We start from the raw sequence: 11,253 nt of genomic DNA on the forward strand, positions 1-11,253 counted from the left end.
TGGTAGGCTAAAATTAGGTTGGGATTATTAGTTCTTTTATTTTTTATCTTAGAATATTTTTGCCTTTTTTTGTGGTACAAAATTAAGGGGGGGGTTTGCAATTTTGATTATGAAGAGATAAAAGGGTATGATTTAATTGTGATTAAGTTTATTAAGAAGTAAATTAAGTTTCAAGGTTTAGTTCTATAAACATGTTAGTGTTGGACAAGAAATAGAGAGAAGAAATATAATTGAATTTGGGTTTTGTAAAAAGATTTTTCCTATGGTGCTGCAAACTCTCATGCAGATCTAGAGAGCGTGTATTCTTGCATTTATTCGTTGTGCTTATTTGTCTTGTGTTTTTTCCGTCTTCACTGCATCAAATGCTATCAAAGCCTTGAGATACATCATGATACCATCAAAAAGTCTTCTAATATATATATCATGTAAAACCGATAGTTGAGACAGCCAAAATGGACCCAAAAGAAAGCATTTATAACGTAATCCAACAAATGTTACCAGATCTACTTAATAGATTGCAATATATGGACCAAGAAGAAGACAAAAAGTTGAATATATAATATAAGTATCAATGAAACACAACTACAAGCTCTGGGAATAAATAGTGAAGAACCCATCAAACTAATTATAAGATAAGAAATACAAACTATTGAAAGTGAGATTGGTAATGGAATTATTGCAGATTTCACAAATATTTGAAAGAAGATCCAAATTAAATGGTTTATTAAGGACAAATTAAGATGGAAGGATTGCCAAGACAAGTTATGGGGATTACACTATTAATTAAGGACATGAATTCAACAAGCTCAAAGTTAACCTTCTACCATCCTCGCCAAAGTGATGTAGTTAAGGTTTTTATTTTTATTTTATTATTTTCAGGAGATTAAAAATGGTATGGGGTTATCTTAGGAAATTTGTGTTTGTTGTTGTAGATAATTAATGGGTAGAGTTGAAAGTTGAATTTTGAAAAGATGAAGGACTAGGATTTAATTGTAATTAAGTTTTTTGAAGAGCAAGTTAAGTATTAGGGTATACAAATATGAAAGTGTTACACAAAAAATAGAGAGAAGAAGAAGGAGAACTAATGTTAGGTCTTATGGAAAACTATTATTTTGGGGTCGACTTCCATTCCGAGTTAGATAGTGGGTATATTCTCTTACCTTTTTTTTATGTTTATTTTTCATGTTTGTTTTAAGTTGTTTTTCCGATTCCTTATATCATTGTTGAGGTGTAATTATGACACTTTTTGAAGATAGGGATTATTGTGCATTGGCACATAACATGTATAGCATGCTTCTGTTGGAGCACATTCTACACTTACCACTCTTTTTAGTTTTTCCTTATTTTATTTTTTTTAATTTTTAAATTTTTATTTTTATTTTTGAGGTTCTCTATGTAAAATAGGTTACATACCTGAAAGTAGGGGTCCTAAAGATACTTCTAAAGATGGTTTTCTACCAAAGGGAGCATCAGAAGCATATTATCTGTTGACATTTGCATGATAGTTGCTTCTAGTCACTTTTGTTTTTTTTTGTAAAGTAGCCAATAAAACAAAACAAGAGTGTATATACCATGCTCTTATGGAAGCAAAAAATCTAGTAACTCCCTTGGGAAAATGATCTACTTCTGGGGATTTTTTTAATATGATACTGTAGGATCCGCTGTAGAGCGTCCTTATGTGTATTCCAAGACAAAAAGCAAAAGGATTTTAAGGACCAAAACATTAGGTCTAACTGTCCAAAAATTAAATGATTTGTGTGCAACTCTATGATGTAATTTTTTTTTCATGATGATTCAGGGTGCCTATCAAGATTTTTTTTTTTTTTTTTCAAGTTGGTTGCTAGGCTGAGTAGGTCAATCCTCAAGACCAAAAATAGAGAATACTTGTGATTTTGGAGGATCTTTGAGAGCGAGAGTACAACTAAGAGATTGATTGATTATTTCTTGGAATGGGTATATCTTGCGAGTATAATTACGTCATGGTTTTTTATCAATTTAATATACCAAGTTGGGTTATTTAATAATTTAAAAAAAATGAGATCATCTCGTGCCCTCATATTCTTTGTATAATTGCTTTTCCCTTTGAACTCCAGTACCTAAACCTAGGCCTTCTGGGCATAATTGAATCAAAGAGTAAACCATAAAGTTAAAGATCTAATTCGGTCAAGGGGAGACTCTGCAAAATTTTATGATCAAAGGTTAAGCAGATATTTGGGTCCTCAAAATAATCTTAGGACTTTATTTCAGATAGAAAATGATGATCTTAGGACTTTCTAGAAAACAATAATGATGATCGACGGACTTAAGCCTCTCTCGTGAATCATGCAGCGTTTACTACTTCTCTTTCTCCATTAACTTTAAGAGAAACATACCACTTTAGTGCCACCCTCTCTTTATGTTACATATGATTTTGTACCACTTTAGTGACACTCTCTTGATGTTACATATGATTTAAGAGAAATATACCACTCTCTCTTGATGTTACATATGATTTTTCCACAATCTTTTTAGGGACCGTTTGGATAGAACGAAATTAAGAATCTTAGATATTTGAAATCTTAAAGAAATTTATGGATTTTCAATATCAAGGATTTTTGGCATGGATTCCTCAAATCTCTTGTTTGGATAAACTATATAAAATCTATGGATTCCTTGCAATCACTTCCATGTCCATTGTTTGGTAACAAAACTTGATACAATTTCTCTCTCTAAAAAAATTATATGCCTTCTCTCTCTAAAACTCAAAATTTGGGACGATGTATCTATAAAAATTTTGAGATAGTTTCTAGCTCTGAAATTTGATATGGTTTCTCTATCTAAAATTCAATATACTTTCTATCCAAAATTTAAAATTTGAAAGTGTCTATCTAAAAATTTTGAGATAATTTCTCTCTCTAAAATTTTTAAGTGCTTTACTCTCTCTAAAATTTGATGTAGTTTCTCTTTCTAAAATTTTAAGGTACTCTCTATCTAAACTTAAAACTTGAGATAGTTCCTCTCTTCAATAGTTTTGAGATAGTTTCTCTCTAAACATTTTTAAGTAGTTTCACTCTTTAAAATATGATATAGTTGTTCTCTTAAATTTTAATATACTTTCTCTTTCTAGAAGCTAAAATTTGAGACAATTTATCTCTAAAAGTTTTGCAATAGTTTCGTTTTTAAAAAAAAATTATGTATTTTCTCTCTAAAATTTGATATAGTTACTCTCTTAAATTTTAAGATGTTTTTTCTCTCTAAGTTTGAGATAGTTTCTCTCTCTAAACATAAATTTTGCGATAGTTATCTCTCCAATAATTTTGAAATAGTTTATATCTATAAAATGTTTTAGGTAGTTTCTCTCTCTAAAATTTCATATAATTTTTATCTTTAAAATTTTAATATATTTTCTCTCTCTAAAATTCTAAATTCGTGATAGTTTCTCTCTAAAACTCAAAATTTGAGATAGTTTCTCCCTCTTAAAAACGAGATATTTCTCTCTCTAAATTTTTTTTGGTAGTTTCTCTTTTTAGAATTTATAAAAATTTCCTAAAAGTTTAAGAATACTTTCTCTCTCTACAATTTTAAGAATAATTTCTCTCTTTACAATTTTAAGAAAACTATATCTCTCTAAAACTTAAGATTTGGTATAGTTTTTCTCTCTAAAAATAAAAATATGAGATTGTTTATCTCTCTAAAAGTTTTGAAATAGTTTCTCTATCTAAAAAATTGAGATAGTTTATCTCTCTAAAAATTTGCATGTACTTTCTCTTTCTAAAATATGATAATTTCTTTCAAAAACTTAAAATTTGATACAGTTTCACTTTCTAAAAAATGTTACTTCTTCTCCCTAAAATTTTAACGTACTTTCTCTCTCTAAAATTTTAATATACTTTTTCTCTCTAAAAGTTAAAATTTGAGATAGTTTTTATCTCTAAAATTTTGAGATAGTTCACCTCTTTAAAAAAATTTGGTACTTTCTCTCTCTAAAATTTTAACATACTTTTTCTCTCTCTCTCTCTCTCTAAAAACATCTCTCTCTCTCTAAAAACATACTTTCTCTCTCTAAAAGTTAAAATTTGAAATAGTTTCTCTCTCTAAAATTTTGAAATAGTTCATCTCTCTAAAAAAATTTGAGATTTTCTCTCTCTAAACTTTTAACATACTTTCTCTCTCTAAAAGTTAAAATTTGATATAGTTTTTTTCTCTAAAAATTTTGAGATAGTTTCTCTCTTTAAAAAATTTACATACTTTCTCTGTCTAAAATTTTCATACCTACCAAATGCTCCCTATGTTTCGGGTTGAGGGAGCTAATTAGTGAAATCCATGGGCTTTGGAAATGCAAAAAAATAGGTTTTGGTGTGGAAATGAAATCATGAAAAAGTAGGTCTTATTTCCATGATTTTGATTTTCTTGATTTTAAGTATCCTAGTCATTAAGCAACCCAAACAGTAGATTTTGGCAAAATCCAAGAGATTAAGAATCCATGTACCTAAACAGGCCCTTAGTTTCCAACCATTCAATCAATCGAAAACTTACAAAATCGAAATCAAGGTTCATGCATAACTTTGAATGTGAATTTCGGTCCACTGGTTTTATTTGGTCCTTTCTTTGGGTTCTGGGCCCATGGGCCGATTTAGGAAAATGGTTTGGTAGGGCAGTGGCCCTATCAATATAAGTAAGGAAAAAGTTTATATAAGGATGCAACTTTATAATGTAGAACTACAGATGTACCTCAAAAATCCATCGGAAAAGGTAGTTCTAATATTAAAAAACCTTTTGATTGATCATCTGGACATCGAGATGTATAACTATGAAAAATAAAAAGATTTTAAGTCTCAAAAGTATTACATTTTACAACATATTGTCTACACCATCTATTTTCAAGATTTTCATATGTTTATAGATCTACTTGATTTTAACCATTTTTGAAATTTAAAATTTTATAATTAGATATAAAAATAGATTTGGAGATAATTCTAAGAACATTTTACATCAAAATTATATAACATGATAAAATTTGAAGGTGCACCTTACCTCGACAGCTACAGATGCATCCGTATGCCAACTGCATCCTATAAGTAAAGCCTCACCTTATAGCTCATCAAAACATGTAATTCAAGTATTCAAGAACTTTTAAATCAATCATCTCAGCTTGAACATTATGGTTGTGAAAAAAAATTAGGATTTTAAGTTATAAAAATAGTATATATTACAACAAATCATCTAGACCATCAACTTCCCCCTAAAAATAAGTGTTAGTAGATCCTCATGATCTGCACCATTTTTTTAGTTTTAGATTTTATTTTCGATGTTGGAAACTGATTTTGGAATCCTCATGAAGATTTTCGATGCCTATAGTGCTTTCCATATGAGGATCTAGTTGTAAACAATATTTTATGGAGATTAAAGGAAGAAGCCTCCTTAAGGAGGGGGAACAAGGAGAGCACAAGTGTTAAGGGATCGAATTCTTTAAAGCAGCTTCGTAAATAAAGCCACCCTATCGCTTGAAACTCTATGCCAGATTGCCAATTCCATGTTGGATGGCTGAATCTTGTGAGGCAATTAAAAATGATGAAAGGAAAGATAAAAAAAACCGTGAAAATTGTTGAATAAACGTTTCAATTAAATTAATTTAAAAAGGGATATTTGATACGTGCATATTCATAAATTGTATGAATATGAAATTTGGTACGTGCCATCTTCTTATTGGGGCGCACTTATAAAAAATATTAAAAATAATTTTTTGCTAAAATATAATGACCAAAATACCCCTTGAAACTTTCAAAAGTATTTTGGTCATTTTATTTTATTGAAAATATTTTTTTATACTTTTTGCTACTGTGAGTTTAATAGAAAAATGGACGTCCAAAATTTGGTGTCAAAATAGTTTATAAAAAAAGTAAAAATAAAATAGTGTAGAGACTTGACATTGTGATTGGGGCAATCTTAGCCTTCCATTCAGAATGGACGGTTGGATAAGGGAGAGGATAGAACTTCTATGTTGTAGGGGAAGCATATAAAACTTGCCCCAGATTCACAGCAATAGATATCGGATTTCAAGGTCAAGAAAGGTTCCAGCTTTGAGAACTTTCTATTTCACAAAAAAAAGGTTTTGATTCGAAAAATTGAGATCTAGATCAGACTTATCTGAGTACCTAGATCGAAATTTTTGAGACTAAATTTTTTTTTTTAAAAAAGTCTCAAATGGCTCAAAATGATCCCCGAACTAAACAAATGGTGTGGTTTTTATAGAGTCGAGGATCTAAACAATCAAATTAGAGCCTACCTTCAAATAGTGTCGAGAAATTTGATTTCAATATAGAAAATCTTTGTAAGAGCCATAAAATGTATTTTCCATCTTTAATTATGAAATTTAAAGCTTCAAAAATACTGTATATCAAGCATATCTATGCAAATTTGAAAATCTTGAAAATTAATAGTCCAAAAATGCATTACAAGATGCACTACTTTCAAAACTGGAAGTCTATTTTTTTTCTCATTACCAAACATCTGGATGTCAATATGATCAATTTGAGAATATTTGAGCATCAAAATAACCTATTCTAGTGAAAATTTTGATGTGGGCTCTAGTTTTATTGTTTAGAGCCTCGGCTCTATATAAGCGTTTCCACTAGTAAAACATGCGGTTTTTTATTAAGTTGGGTTTCTATAAGTCAACCAGCTCATACTTATGGTCCTGACTTAAACTTCTGACTCATTCTATGCTTATGGTCCCCAGCTAAACTTATCTTAAAAATGGATTTTTAATCTCATACTATTCATATTTAAAGTGTGATTTTTTTGCAGTAATTTTCTACAATTTTTAAATCCAATTTAGGCCCATGAGTTTTTTACAACATTCGTGAGCTAGCAGACTCTTGCACCCACTGACATCACTTTTCCTTTTTATTATTATGGGCCAAAACGCCGGAAGGCCTTTATATTGACCATATCTGGCTGGTGGGGCTATTACTCTAAAAAATTAGCCCTAAAATTGAGAGTAAGCACCCAAAATTGGTCACCCAATTTTTATTTATTTTTGGTAATTGAGTGGGAATAGTGGTTTTTCTGTTTTCTTAATCCTTGTTTGCTTTTGAAGGAGTTAGGTGAGAATGGAAGCTTAGGTTTTAGCGGGGGCACTACAACTACGACACCAACCCCATTCTCAATTGTCGCTCAATTTTGATTCGATGGAACATGGAAACAAATTATTGTCAATCCCAATTTATCTCCGCCGAATCTGGATACAAGAACAAACTCAAAATTGCTTCAAAATTTGTATCCAATGGATATTTACTTGTGCCTCATGATAATTGCTTCAAAACTTGTTTTAATATTATTTTTAATTTTATAATATGAAAGTCTTTTCTAATATTTTTCATTTATTTTAATATAATATTATAATATTATATTATAGCATTATATTCTAATTAATAATTATACAGACATCCAAACAAAAAAACAACCTCTCAATATTCACATATTTTTAGAAATAGTGAAACTACATAATATACACTCTCAATTTTTTTAAAAAAAACTTAAAAGACACCATTTTTATAGATTTCTAATTATAAAATTTTAAATTCTAAAAAATATTTTAAGTCAAACAGATATATAAACACATGAAATTCATGAAAAAAGACGCCCCAGATAATATGCTGAAAAATGTACTACTTTTTAGGACTTGAAATCTCTTTTTTTTTCTCCATATCTATATATTTCGATATCGAGTTTATCATTTTCCAACATTAAAACAAACGTTTTCGAAGGATTTTAGAAGTGCAACTTAATTCTACGTCATCAGGTGTCAACATTATATAAACTTTTTTCTTAAATAAATGGACCAAATCCAATTATAGTAGAGCTCTTTTGAGATTCAAAAACCCCCAAAATTCATGACCATTGTAGTTGACTTCACCTGTATAACTTCAGATTAAAAATATGCTCTCATGGTGATTTTTTGGAAAGGGGACCGTATTTGAACATGGGCGAGCCACGCGCCAACCTCAAATTTTTAAGGACCTGGTTTCTATGCGGCCAAGCACGCATACTTAGAAATGCAAGCCTAATAAATCTTATTTTTTATTAGGATTTATGTATTTTTTAAAAAATTAAAAATACATGGCTCGACCACCAATACCCATATTTAGCAAGTCTCTGTTTAAAACACAATTTTTTTAAAAAATCTTCGATTTTTATAAATCCGTTTAGAACTTTGACTTTTTCAAAAGATTTTCAAAAAATGGTGTTTTTTTCATTGAACTGATGTAAACCCCTATTTTATCTTTTTTCAAAAAATTTCTTCCCTATAACTTTATTTACTTAATATTATTGAATTTTTATTTAAAGATAAGCAAATTAATAGTAGGAGTAAATTAAGAATCTTGATTTATAAAATTCCATAAAATGTTTTACTAATAATTTCTCTTAAAAAAAGTTTTCAAAATATTACAAACAATATATTCCCCAAAAAATAAGATATCAGAAGAATTGTATATCTCAAGATAATAGCGCAGAGTTAGAAAACTAACACAATGAAAATTGTTTTTTTTAAAAAAACCTAGTGCATCCTAAAGAGCATTTTTTGTGAGATTAGAATTTGCTTGAAGATTTTGTATACTAAAGATTTAACCAGCTAAGAATTCAACATGAGATTCGAATTTAGTTAAACATTTTGTTGCTTTCTTTATATATATGAAAGTAGAATTCAACATGAGATTCGAATTTAGTTAAACATTTTGTTGCTTTCTTTAGATATATGAAAGTTTGATTAATTGTATTTTTCATTTTTTTATTTTATTGGTGTATATAACATAGCATTTTGGATAGACTACTATTTTACGTATTTGAGTATGTATTTTGTTTTAGTTAATTGCAATCCTAAATTGAGGGTTTTTTTTGTGTTTTTTTCTTCTTCAAACAATAATCAAATATCTTAGTTTACTATCATAGTTCTTCTGTTAAGTTCTTCTGTTAAGTGTTATTTATATTACATTTTATGCTCCAAATAAATATGGGATATGGTTCGTATTGTGACAACAAATAAGCAGTGTTGTTGGACATATTAACAAATAAGCACTATTGTTGGACTTATTGAAAGTTTAGACAATAAAATGTCAAGTATCGCTCTAACGACGTTAGGTAAGGTCATAAAATCATGCCCTTCTCTTTCTCATCTCTCCCATCATACCTCTCCACCAACCTAGAATTTGAGAGCAAGATGGAATCACCATTTCAAAAGGCGGCGCTCAGGTTCACTTTGCCCTGAATTCGACCCGAAGGATGTGTAAGAAGCATTGATGCAAACCCCCAATCACTGTATCCAATCAAGTTGCTTAAATGAATTCGCGCTGAGCCAAGAAACTTATCTGATAAGAGGAGACCACGCTTCTGCTAAATCTTGACTATAACTGAGGAAACATTTTCTTCATCTTGGGGGGTTTGGTTGAAGAGGAAGTTGTCATCGACATAGAAGATGAACTTTTCTTTCCATACTGGATCTACACCGCCACTTGCTTTGATGACCTTCGACTTCCGTTTTATTTGCTGCTTCTTATCTTGTGGGGCGATCCAGAATACCACGTAGATTTTGCGCTTTAAGGATATTTGTGGTTGAAGTTGCCTTGCCGAGATAAGGGTGATCTCGAAAACCTTCATTGTAGTCCCTAAGGAAGAAGCACAAATAGCTGATAGGAGCAAAAGAGTCTGAAAATGCTAAGTGGATGACGAAATTGGCTTTGGTAATTATTTATATGATTGAAGTCAGAGAGATGACGAAAATCACATAAAATATTGGTACCCTATCTTATGGGGTTCATAAAAGGATCAACGCCCACCAATTTTTTTTGGATTTGAACGATTCAAAATCAACCGTCTAAATCCGTCTGATATTTGTGGTAAAAAATTGTGTGTTACCTGGTTTAAAGGGATCGTGAAATGATTTTATTGGATGGGTAATGAAAGGATTTTGATTTTCTTCAATGGGAAAATCAAAAGAATTTCTTGAATCCTTGACTATAAAAGGATAAGCGATTTGTATAAAGAAAACCTCATCTAAAGGCTGAATACAAGGCTTTCCTTCAAATTTGATGAAAAAATCTTATCTAAGCACATCCGAGCACGCCAAAGCAAGATCACATATGCAAAAACATATTTAAAAAAAGAAAAATATCTCTATAGACTCTATTTTTAAGTTTTTTTTCTCCGTTAACCCAAAGTTTCATACCTTATCTAGCTGCATAAATATTCTATTTATTATATTTTCAAACCCCCTTTACCAACTTTATCCTATTTTTTAACCCAAACAAATTTTACAAAAACATCCTTTTTAAACCCTTCTCTCCATGTTTTTCTCTCTCTCATCTCTCTCTCTATTCCCCAAACTCTCTCTCCCTGTTCCCCAACTTTCTCTCTCTCTCCAATGAGATAAGCACGTGAAGATAGAGAAAATAGAGAAAATTAGTTTTTTTTAGAGAGATCTTTCTCAAATTTGTTTGGGTTAAAAAGTTAAAAGTAAAAATGAGTAGACTTAGTTTAAAGGGTTAGAAGATATAAAAGATGAAATCTATATGTTGTAAGATAGGTTTGTAAAGTTTAGGTCTACCTAGAACTGAAATTTAAAAATTGGGTCTACAGAAATATTTTCCCTTTAAAAACTTGTTGAAAAAAATGAACAAGAAACAGAGCCGAAACTAATACAGTTGAATTGATTCTTACCTCATCAAAAATGAATCTATTCGAAGTGTGCTCGCCTAGATTTCGTCTCTCCTAGCAAAGAAATTCGACAACAGTGATTCTACTTCCGAGAACAATCGGTCCGGGTTTGTCAATGTGAAAATCAGATGAAATTTCATCGGTAAAACCAGAGAGTAAGTAATATTTTAGATCAGTAAAAATGCATAACAACAATAGAAAAATCTAAAATTGTGACTAATTTTATTAGAATAGATATTGTTTTTTTGTCAAACTACAAAAACAAAGTCACCGCTAATGAATTGAGTATTACTTCGATCTGATGAAGAAGAGAAAGCATAAGAGGAAAAAAAGGAAAAAAAAATATAAATCGGCACATATATCTGTTTTTGTTGTTTGAGGTGCGCAAAAATCACACCCGAGCAGAAATAACAAGAAGCAAAGCAGAGGGAAAGAGAGAGAAAAAACCAATATAAAAGAGATCAAAAGAACCAAGCTGATAGAGAACACAAGAAACCAATGTAGAGAGAAATAGAAGCCACAAGCATCACCACGTAATATAGAAGAATAAGGTACCCAAAG

The 11,253-nt window shown here is 30.2% G+C and overlaps 1 long non-coding RNA gene across 1 annotated transcript; it reads right to left on the bottom strand.

The window, feature by feature from the left end:
- Positions 1–9,043: 9,043 nt before the first annotated feature.
- LOC148780186 (uncharacterized) lies at positions 9,044–10,746 on the bottom strand. Its single transcript, XR_016042848.1, has 2 exons — positions 10,696–10,746; positions 9,044–9,644 (listed from the first exon to the last, which is right to left on the bottom strand). It is a non-coding gene; the product is annotated as an uncharacterized LOC148780186 (long non-coding RNA).
- Positions 10,747–11,253: the final 507 nt, after the last annotated feature.

This window comes from Amborella trichopoda, chromosome 10 (genome assembly GCF_054954075.1).
Source record: "Amborella trichopoda isolate Santa Cruz 75 chromosome 10, AtrichopodaSantaCruz75HAP2 v2.0, whole genome shotgun sequence".
Taxonomy (NCBI): domain Eukaryota; kingdom Viridiplantae; phylum Streptophyta; class Magnoliopsida; order Amborellales; family Amborellaceae; genus Amborella; species Amborella trichopoda.